The sequence below is a fragment of the Cydia pomonella genome, chromosome 15 (genome assembly GCF_033807575.1).
Source record: "Cydia pomonella isolate Wapato2018A chromosome 15, ilCydPomo1, whole genome shotgun sequence".
NCBI classification, from domain to species: Eukaryota; Metazoa; Arthropoda; class Insecta; order Lepidoptera; family Tortricidae; genus Cydia; species Cydia pomonella.
Genome location: NC_084717.1, coordinates 4,565,289 through 4,574,423, shown reverse-complemented (window position 1 = coordinate 4,574,423; position 9,135 = coordinate 4,565,289). Strand labels below are relative to the sequence as shown.

At 35.1% G+C, this 9,135-nt stretch overlaps 1 long non-coding RNA gene across 1 annotated transcript; it reads left to right on the top strand.

The window, feature by feature from the left end:
* Positions 1–952: 952 nt before the first annotated feature.
* On the top strand, positions 953–3,426 carry LOC133525612 (uncharacterized). Its single transcript, XR_009800596.1, has 3 exons — positions 953–1,237; positions 2,141–2,237; positions 3,293–3,426. It is a non-coding gene; the product is annotated as an uncharacterized LOC133525612 (long non-coding RNA).
* Positions 3,427–9,135: the final 5,709 nt, after the last annotated feature.

Sequence of the window (9,135 nt, the reverse complement as noted above, 5' to 3'; positions counted from 1 at the left end):
CGAGCCGGGGTTTGAACCCGCGACCTCCGGATTGCAAGTCGCACGCTCTTACCGCTAGGCCACCAGCGCTATTACACCTTGGTGAAAAAAAAAGAACAAGTTTTTTATTTATTTAAAGATACAAATTTACTTTAAATCTTTAATGTCTGTCAGTAGGCAAGTCTAAACCAAGTCAGGTGGTGGCAGTGTCACAGCTAAAAAGGCTTTTCTCACTAAGTTATAACAGAAACAAATTTCCAGAAAAATTATCATTACCTCTAAAACAAGATGGTTTTGGAGGAAACTTTGTACGACATTTTAGTCTCTAAATGCGGTCAAGAATACACCTTTTAAATCTGTCAGGTTTAATTGGCCCAAGGTGTATACATCTTTATGAATCTTTAGTTGTTGACACAATAAATCAATCATAAGAGGTAGCCGTTGTTAATATAGAAACGTGATAACCTTTGCTTTTGCTCTGATAGCTTTTATACCTACGTAGTCATAAATAATAATAGTGTGTAGAATGTGTGATGAGAGAGGCATTCAGTTTATAAACCTCTGTTATTAATTCGATATGTATGTATATGGTATAACCCTCCAAGCATCGTGCTCGTAGAAATTAGTATTTAATATAATCGTGATATAATAGAAAGCTTTTCAGTCGAGTATCGTGTTTAGGCAACGAAGCTTTTATAGATATTTAATTCAGGTTTCCAATCGTTAAAGTTACTAGAAGAAAGCCTCAAGATTGCTCTTCGTATTTTTGTCAATTTACCGTACCTACCTACATGTATAGGATTATATGTGATGGTCTGCGAAGGGGCGCACAAAAAAATATATATCCACAATTGTGGAAAACACACCACAGTAAATTTACTGAGTAAAATCATATCAGTAAGAAAAAATATAGTCATAATGCCGCAGTTCGGATTAAAGATAATAATATGTTCGTAGAGAAATACATTGTTATCGCACATTTGGAATTGCGTCAAGTGGTGCGTCAGTTTGACGGAGTATATCTATAACTATTTACATTTAGTGCATTTATTAAAATGAAAAATACTTTAAATTTATTAATTTTGTTTCTGGCATTCCTTGTGTTATTACAGGCAGCGTTTTTGTGTGCATAATACGATCAAACATTTTTTTGAGGTTATATGACGAGTGGGATATAACGCAATGACATATTTTATAACTTTATTCGTTATGTTTCTGGCTGTAGTTTCAATGATGCAAGCTACATTCGTGGATAACAGTAAGTTTAGTTTTAAATGTGTTAATAACTAGCCTGCCACCCGCAAATTTGATTGCATGAACTCGTTAACTGTATTCCCGCACATACAATTTTACGCTAAAATTGACCCTTTAGAGATTTCCGGGATAAAAATATTTTTATTAATGTTAAATGAAAAACGGTCGTAAATTGTCAGTTTGTGGCGGAAATTTTAGGCGGTCGATTTAAAAATCCATACTCTCAATGTTAGGAAAGCACATACATATTCAAAACAAAAATTGTTATGAGGTAAAATACAAGTTTCGCAAACATTGCATAGCAATGGGCTGAAGTTTATTACATCGTTATTTTATATTATACCTACTTATTTTATTTTTATTATAAATATAGTTTTACTAACTATAATTTCGTTTTACAGTCACGCGTAAGAGCGCAAAGTCACAAATCACAAACATATGTTTTTACAAATTGACTAAGTCCCACAGTAAGCTCCAGAAGGCTCGTATTGTGGGTATTTAGACAACAATATATATAATATACTTACAAATACTTAAATACATATAAAACACCCATGACTTAAGAACAAATATCTGTTGTCATCACACAAATAAATGCCCTTACCGGGATTCGAACCCAGAACTATCCACAAGGCCATACCAGTCGTCAAAATAAAGTTTAGGTTGCGTTGTTTCATCAGACAGTTCCTATGGCCATCTCCTGTCTCCATCATCAAATCAGCTCAATGTTACCATAATATTTCATTGTCACCAAACTTACATATGTATGCAAATTTTCAAGTTCATCGGAAACCGGGAAGTGGGTCAAATTTAAGCAAATGCAAGATTTGACCCGTACAAACATAGGTACAATTACATTGTAAGTTAAGTAAAAGCTTGTAATAAAATTCAACATTTCACGTTTCAGCCGACGAACCTTGTGTGCCCCCAGCATGCAACAGTAGCTGTCGTCGCATGGGATGGGAGCTGGGGTACTGCGTGTCTGACAGGACCTGTGGCTGCACGTAAGTTTTACAAGTACCTTAAGCCTGGAACCTGTAAGCGATCCTTTAAACAGATACATTCGCCTTTGTACACGTTTAAGAGGGAAGTACCACGTGATTATCCATAGAAAAAGAGAAATCGTTTTTCCACTTCTAAATATTTCCATTCTCCATGATTTTTCAGTATCTTATTGACACAATGAAAAACTAGGTCTATAAGCTTTTTTTTTTCAAAATTTGCAATATTTTTTTTAGCGAAACCTTTAATCTTAGAATATATTATGCTAAAGCGATCGACATCAAAATCAAAGTGATTTGTTACGATTTAGTCTGTGAAAAATGTTTTCGCCTAAATGGAATTTCAATGAAAAAGTACCGTTATTTCGCTAGGATCGTAAAGCCATTCTTCCCTCTTAATGTGTCTTCTCTATGTTATGTACTTGTTTTGTGCAAAAAAAGTGTACTTAAAGTACTACGATTACTCCTTCTACTACTAGATACTACCTTAATAATATTCAACATGTCTACGAGGTTATACCACGCATTCCTGTGGTGTCCCTTTAAGTCAATTACGAAAAAAAAAATTCATTTCAGACAAACGTGGTCCATATTTTGTTAGTAAATCTTAAGAATTAAAGAAAAAAAGGTATGACTATGGTTAACTTAAAAAAATAAACTTAAACAACTAATCTTAGGTGTAGAAAAAATGTGTCCTGTTTTATATTAAGCCTTCAAAAATGTTTTCCAAAAAATGCGTTGGTAATTATCTCTTTAACTAGGCTGACCACGCATTCCTGTGGATTAAAAAAAAACAAAGAGTAACTGACTTTAAGTCAATTACGAAGAAAAATTAAATCCTGTTTTGTATTGAGTAAAACATGTTTTCGAAAAAATGCGTAACAGTTATCTCTGGAACTGGCATATTTCTGGAGATTTTATGGGACATTTTTTCTTTAAATATGACCACGAATGCATCATTCCTTTCTTTGTGCGCACATTCTTTAATATAGATACTAATCAGTTTACCTATTTTATTATTTTATCCAATGATTTGGCATATTTTCTTTTTGTTTCAGGGGAACTCCACCAAAAAAATTAATTTGTTAATATCTTCAGACGATATTATCAACAATGACGATGATGATCTTTTGAATGACGATGATATATTATATTATTAATAGCATCAATAAATAATATTTTTATTCAACAACTTCAGTTATATTACAATTAGTCTAATTTCAATTTCAACTTCAACATTTATTCAGCAAATAGGCCACAAGGACACTTTTACAGTCAACATGGAATTTACATACAAGCAAAAACAAGCATATTAACAATTATAAACTGCAATTATTAAAAAATATTAATGCAAACTAAAGTATTATTGTTTAAAGTAAAAGTAGTAAAGCACTATTATTATTTAGAGACGTATAAAGTCTCTAAATGTCGAATTACAAAAATAAAAAACAGATACAGAAACGCATAACGCATTAAACATTGTGTGACAGGGACAACATAATAAAACATTACCAATGCTATCATATCGTCCCTGATACACGATGTTATATACGTTATACTTATAAAAGCCAGTGACCATAATAATAATCTAAAATCCATCTACTGTCAGCGAAAAAGACAACCTATTTAAATCTCTAATACCGAAAGTCTAACCATGAAAGGCTTACTCCCAAATCAGCGCACAACTAATTACCCAAGCCACTATAGTTCTTAACGACATACAAGCTAGGTAGAATTTCGCGCATAATTTATTTGGATAGGCGTCCAATCTAATACGGAAGTACGCGGGGTAAGTTAAAAGTAATAAATTGCTCTTCACAGTACCGTCTCTGCACCCTAGTGGTTTCAGGTTCGGGGCTACGAAGAGTTTCAAAGTGTTTGAAGGTGGCATATTTGTTAAATTAGCAGACCTTGGGCCACTTAAAACTAAAATCAGTAATTTCAGTTCATTGTTAGGGCAAATCGCAAACTGGTTATAGGAGTTATAATTATAAAAAAAATGTAAACATTAGCTGTCTGCCGCTCTGTTTGTTGAAGAAAATTACTACGAGTAATACTATTTGCAGTTTATGTGATTTTTTCCATAGGTGTACCTTTACAAATACTTGTTGAAAAGAGCTATCTAAAAAATCTGTGACATTTTAATCATTATTTTTTCAGGGAATTAATTATTTTAAAAAATCTGTGCTTTACTCCTACTCATTCTTTGTAGCTATGATTTGGTTTGATTGCTCTACCTTATATTATATAGTTCAGGAGAAAAACGACTTAAAAAATGTGTCCATAAAATGACGTTTTTGACATTATCTCGATGACTGTTCAAGATAGGAGGCTGAAAGTTAAGGTGTTTCTATATTATAAGATAGCCAACAAATGACATTTTAAAAATCCGATATTCGTCACAGGGGCCACTTCTCCTTTCTTAACCTGCTAGACCCTTTCTAAAAGCTCATAACTCTTATAATAATTAAAAAACCGAAAAAATCACGGACGAACGAAGGGGCATAGCTATTGTTAATATACCTATTATACATCAAATGTGTAATAACATTGTCTATAATCTTAACATCCAAACAGAAAAAAGAGGATTACGTTTGTATGAAAAGGCGGTTTTGCGTGGTCGTCCCCTTTCATAAGCAAGTAATATTTGCCGTATCCACCATAGTTAGATCTTCTCACCTCAGGTACGTACAATGAGTTCAAGCGAACTTCTCAACAGAGCTTCGACTATCTAGCGATAGTTAAATCGTTTAATTGTTTTCGTTTGCGAATAACAAAACTTTTTACCGACTAAATTGGCAGCGAATTTTTTCCGATTAGCCTTTTGACTGCAGTGGTTTGCAGTTTTTAACTGCAGCTAATTTAAAATAACAGCAGTTTTCTAAAAGTTTATAAATACTTTACTTACCAGCTTCACTTTACTTTGTTTTTGTTGTTAAGTAAGATACTGACTATATAACGAGTTTTTAGCTAAGTATCTATATCAAAAAGTATATGATATGTAAGTACCTAAAATAAAATTTACTTCAAATCATTTTCATAATTTTTGAAAAATATGCTCCTCATTCTCATAATTTTTGAAAAATATGCTCCTCATTTTCATATTTTTTGAAAAACATGCCCCTTCACGTAAAAAACACTTACCTACCAGCCAGCAGTAAATGTGTCATTCTCAGAAAATTTGTCTGCGGAATGCCGAGACCCATACAAAATGTGTGGAAGGAGTTATATAGTTAAATACTAGTGGCTCTGTGAGCTGTAGACCTCGTGATAAGCTTCATAAGCTTGAACGATAAAAATAAATACTAATTTTGTTTAGTCATTATAGCGAATTCGCAATGTTCTTTAGTTCCATACACCCTACTGGCACTGGCCAATTTCCACCATTTTGAACATTTTCCAAGCGGTATTGAACCTTTAAGTCTAAGGAGAGACCTTGCCTCCTTGTGAGTATTCTACGGCTTGTACAATGGGCTGTGCTCTGAAGAATTGTTTGACATGATGCCAACGGCCGCTTTCTATCACCTCACCGCTCGCCATCCGGCAGGGTGTTCATCCTCACATCCTTGAACCTATAAATACGGTCGCGTACTGTGCGGTTTAAGAGGAATTTCCTCCCGCTGACGCTTCGGCTGTGGAATGAGCTCCCTGCCGAGATTTTTCCGAGGGGCTATAGCATGGGGTTCTTCAAAAAGAAGTGTACAAGTTTTAAACGGTCTGCAATGCGCATGTAATATCTCTGTTGCAAACGTCCATAGGCTACGGCGACTGCTTGTCATCAGGCGGGCCATATGCTTGTTTGCCACCGACGTGGTAAAAAAAAATGAAACGGATGAAAAATTCTGTCTAACTACCGAACCTGCTCACAAAATGTCACGGGAATCGGTTGACAAAATGCGACCTGCAAAGGAGAACATCCGGACATACGAAAACATTTTTAGCCAAGCTGAATCGGAGACCTTGGCTAGCGCTCGGTCGATTATAAAATTATTAAGGTGGATGAAACAAATTAATCAAAATATTATTTTAGGCTGTAAATGGGCTTTATGTTTTGACGCAAAAGGTTCCGTACATCCTTATTAAGTACCTAATATATTTTTGGCTTAATATTTTGTCAATGGAATGAATAATTATTATTAACAGAAATGAAATTACATCTATAAAAGAAAAGTTGTGAAGCCCAGATTCTAACAGGCGTATTTAGCTAAAGAATAAGTGACGAAGCCATCACATGTTGAAACCTAAAGACGCCATTCAAATCCGGCCTTCACCACTACACTTCGTCGTCACTCTTTCTTTGGTGTATCTATTTCAGTTTATAATTTACATATAGTAGTGTAATACTTAAAAAAAACTCATAATATAAATAATTTTATTTGACCAAAAATAAAGTTGCATAGATGGCAGCACCATCGGTCTCCCTATATCGTAATCCCAATATGAGGGATTCGTATAGGATGGTAGCACGGTACTGCTCGCCCTCAGAGTTGGTCAAAGACGCCTAGTCTTTCTAAGATGGCATATAGTTGAGAAATTGGGACCGGTTTCGCCGTGGCGAGGTGGCCTAGGGGATCAGAGCGTTTGCCGCGATAGCTAAAGATTCCGGTTCGAATACGGTTTTCGCCACTGGAGGGCTTTGTCACTATTTCTTTAGTGTTTTACATCTGTTCCATGCTTTTTTCACGCATGTAGTTTATTTTTAATTCAGAGACAAACTAGAGTCCCCCGACTCCTATTTCCGTATCATTCGATACAAACTAACATGCGAGATATGTCAAAATTGTATGCAATTGACATTTCATTTCGAACAAAAAGGCATCTCGACTGATATTGGAATAGAGGTCAAATCGAATTGCTTTTTTTTTCAAAGATGTTCCAAATTTGAATGCATAACCAAATCGATTTTGATGTAGTTATGAAGCAATAACAACATTATCACAGATAAGAAAGTTGTAACAAAACAGTTTATCGTAACGTTGGCCATTATTTACGGATTTTGAAGGCATCATAGAGAGTTTATGAAATGTGTGTAGGTCATCATTTCACTTTTTTTTATACTACGTGGGTGGCAAACAAGCATACGGCCCACCTGATGGTAAGCAGTCTCTGTAGCCTATGTACGCCTGCAACTCCAGAGGAGTTACATACGCGTTGCCGACCCTAACACTCTGCTCCCTCGTTGAGTTCTGGCAATCTTGCTCACCGGCAGGAACACAACAGACTATGAGTAGTGTTATTTGGCTGCTGTTTTTTGTAAGGTAAGGAGGTACTTCCCTAGTTGGGTTCTGCTCTAGATCTGGAATGGGATACGCTGTGCTGTGCCCTACCACATAAAGCGAGATGACATTCACAGTGCCCATACCTCTCTCTCTTATTCATCTGAAATGAATATCCAATTTAAAATAACCAAACCACTTAGGTAACAAAATCTTTAAATTGAAATATTAACTGTAATCTAACGGTATTATTCAGAACAAAAAGCCCGTATCGAACCCATCCCAGTGAACCTTGATTCAAAAGTGCTTAAGGCCATTGGGGAAATTTATTTTGCTCTCAGTTTAAGCCTTTTCATCATCCTAATAGGTTCTCCACAAAGGACCTAAACTCGAGAGCCAATACGCTTTACAATTTATTGTTTGCTTCATTTGTGCAGGTGCTTATGTGACTTGGAGCTTGGACAATGGAATAGGAGGGTTTATGTTCCTAGTGCATTTTTCACACAGTATGTGGTGCTGATTATAACGGCATTCGGGTAGCTGTTGAGAGTTTAGGTGTGCTTTTTTCAATTCGAAAGTCGTGTGTTATGCTTTTGCGTCATTGAACTTTTGGAAAAAGTGATAATAGGCATAGGTGACTAAGTCCCACGGTAAGCTCAAGAAGGCTTGTGTTGTGGGTACTCAGACAACGATATATATATATAATATATAAATATTAATAAATACTTAAATACATAGAAAACACCCATGACTTAGGAACAAATATCCATGCTCATCACACGAACAATAACATATATATATATACAATATACAAATACTTATATACATAGAAAATACCCATGACTCAGGAACAAATATCTGTGCTCATCACACAAATAAATGCCCTTACCGGTTCGTACCCAGGACCATCGGGTTCATAGACAGGGTCACTACCCACTAGGCCCGACCGGTCGTCAAATAATAATGTTTACTTATTCAATTTAAAACATACATTAATGGTATGAAAAACCGATTACACACAAATTTTGTAAAAATTGTTTAGTTATAGATAAATTATAGAAAGAAAGATCTTGTGATTCTGATAAGATCTTAGGTATTTTAATTCGTTGGGATAAAGTTACAAAATACAAAATATAAACAAAATGTTATTTAGCATCAAAAGCAGATTGTTTAAGAAATTAGTTTATTTTTCATTAATATAAAAATACCTGAATTTAAGATCTCATCACACGTTTTGTCACACGTACATATGCATGTCATTTATACTTATAGTAATAAGTTTGAATTAATATTTGTTTTTTTTTCTTATGGTAGTGGAGGCAAACGAGCAGATGGATCACCTGATGGTAAGCGATTACCGCCGCCCATGGACACCTGCAACACCAGAGGGGTTGTAAGTGCGTTGCCGGCCTTTGAGATGGGAGTACGCTCTTTTCTTGAAGGTTTGAAGGTCGTATCGGTCCGGAAATACCGCAGGCGACAGTTCATTCCACAGTTTAGCTATGCGAGGCAGAAAGTTCCTGGAAAAACGCACAGTTTACATAATGCAAGAAATGAAACGTCTATGACTAGAAAGATGTTACTTAATATACTTATCTATTTTGTAAGACTGTTTGTTTCATAATAAATAATAATAAATAAAGTATGTAGGTACTTAAGCAGTACAACAACAGACGCTGGACCTA